The sequence below is a fragment of the Lepisosteus platostomus genome, chromosome 1 (genome assembly GCF_059453375.1).
Source record: "Lepisosteus platostomus isolate fLepPlt1 chromosome 1, fLepPlt1.hap1, whole genome shotgun sequence".
NCBI classification, from domain to species: Eukaryota; Metazoa; Chordata; class Actinopteri; order Semionotiformes; family Lepisosteidae; genus Lepisosteus; species Lepisosteus platostomus.
The window spans coordinates 62338212-62340601 of NC_142611.1; positions in this window are offsets into that span (position 1 = coordinate 62338212).

Sequence of the window (2390 nt, forward strand, 5' to 3'; positions counted from 1 at the left end):
CCTTAAAGGGGAGGAGCCGCACTCAGTCCTTTTGTTTTGGAAAGACGATGGTTACTTTTTAGACGACATAAAAGGAAAAGCTGTGGGGGTTGGTGCGTAGATAGGTAGGTTTTAGGGAATGTTACGACGTGACGGGGTATTTCCAAAGCCGAGGTTATTAATTAAGGATCAGGTAACCATCTAGATGTGCTCCAAATGAACAGACAAGCTCGCCTCGCTGTGCGTCTGCATGTTTAGAAGAATGAGGTCTCGACTTTAGTTAAGTGAGAGTGATTTCAATAGGAATATGGGGTTGGACTGGAATAATAAAAAGCTTCTTTTTCATCAAACAAGTCCCGGGCACTTCACGTGAAGCCACAAGAACATATATTCAGCAGCGCAGTATACGCACAGTTTACACTGTATAATTTCGCTGCCCGCAGTTGCTTAGACCGCGGTTACCGCTGGTAAATAATTTATCCAGGGCCCGGCCGGAGGTGCTTCACAAGCAGCCGGGTCGCAGTCTTTATTACAGGCTGTGCGCGGTAAGTGTGGGGTATAGTGATGCCTTAGCCTTGTGGGCAGCCTCTCGCCTCAGCCGCGCTCCAGCTCAGGACACTGCCTGACCACAGACACCAGCTGCTCGGCCTGGGACCCGGACGCTCCCGTCTGGCGCCGGGAGATCTCTGGGCCTGGGAGGAGGAGGGGGGGTCCCCACTCGCGGCTCGCGCGAGGTCGGCAGCCCCGCTGCCGTTTATAGTCGTGCTTTACCGCCGCGAGCGCCCGGCACGCGCCTGCGGTTGTGCCGTGCGTGAAAACAAAAGCGTCCGGTTCCCAAGGCCGGCGCAGCCTTCCCCAGAACAGATCTCGCCGCAAGCCTCCCACGACAATAACGTTTCCCCTGCGTGCTTTTCTGAACGGGCACACACGCCGCGTCCTGCGCTCAAACGCTGTTCCCTGCTCAGCGGCAGAATGAGGAATGAGAACGCGCTGCGACATCGGTTTCACAGAGGAAAAAAGGGGCTGTTGTGTGATGTGGATTTAGGAAATTACAGTGGAGAAGAATGAACGGCATTGTCTTCCGCCAGCTCTCCTCACGCAGCATTTACAAACGTTCGCACACGCGTGTTTAATCTGATTTTAAGCACAGTCAGAGATCAATCGCGTTTTCTGCTGAATTAAGCGCGACTGCAGGGCTGCTGCATCGCTGCACCAGTTTCCTCCGTCTGACGGAGGGGCAGAGCGTGATCGTAGGTCACGCACGACCCAGCGCACCCAGAGCCTCGGTCGAAACCAGCTCACACAGGGACATTGTAATCCGACCCCAGCAGAGAGTGTGCACCACATCACAGCGTGCTCCCCCAAACACAAGAGTGTGCACCCCAACACAGTGTGCACCCCATCACAGCGTGCTCCCCCAAACACAGTGTGCACCCCAACACAGCGTGCTCCCCCAAACACAGAGTGTGCATCCCAACACAGCGTGCTCCCCCAAACACAGAGTGTGCACCCCAACACAGTGAAGTCCCCCAAACACAGTGTGCACCCCATCAAACCGTGCTTCCCCAAACACAGTGTGCACCCCATCACACCGTGCTTCCCCAAACACAGTGTGCACCCCAACACAGCGCGCGCTCCCCCAAACACAGTGTGCACCCCAACACAGCGTGCTCCCCGAAACACAGTGTGCACCTCAACACAGTGCACTCCCCCAAACACAAGAGTGTGCACCCCAACACAGCGCACTCCCCCAAACACAGTGTACACCCCCAACACAGTGTGCTCTCCCAAACAAAGAGTTTGCACCCCTCCACAGTGCGCTCCCCCAAAAACAGTGTGCACCCCTCCACAGCACGCTCCCCCAAAAACAGTGTGCACCCCACCACAGTGCGTTTCCCGAAACAGTGTGCACCTAAACACAGCGTGCTCCCCAAAACACAGTGTACACCCCCAACGCAGCGCGCTCCCCAAACACAAGAGTGTGTACCCCCACCACAGTGTTCTCTCCCAGCACAGTGTGCTCTCCTGAGCAGCGTGTGCCTGTGTAAACAGTGCATGAACCCATGGAGTGGTCACCCAAGCCCCCAGCAGTCACAGGGTACCTCTGGCCCTCGCTCTGGCCTGACAGGACCCCACGGGCAGCTGTCCCACACTCTGCCTGCTGCAGGGGGCCTGGCTGGAGGCCCGGTTCCTGCTCCACCTCCGCCAGACTGAGCAGACATGTGGGCGGGGGCCGGATCGTTGGGCGCGCCTGTCCGCTCATGTTGCGTGTGTAGATTAGTCATGCCTGTGAGAGCGCTGGGAACGTGTCTTGCTTCATCCAGCGATGAGCAATTTTCCCAGCTTATTAACCACCACACACATGTTCATTCTCTGTGTCTGATTCTGTTCTAGACAGTGAAATATGTACA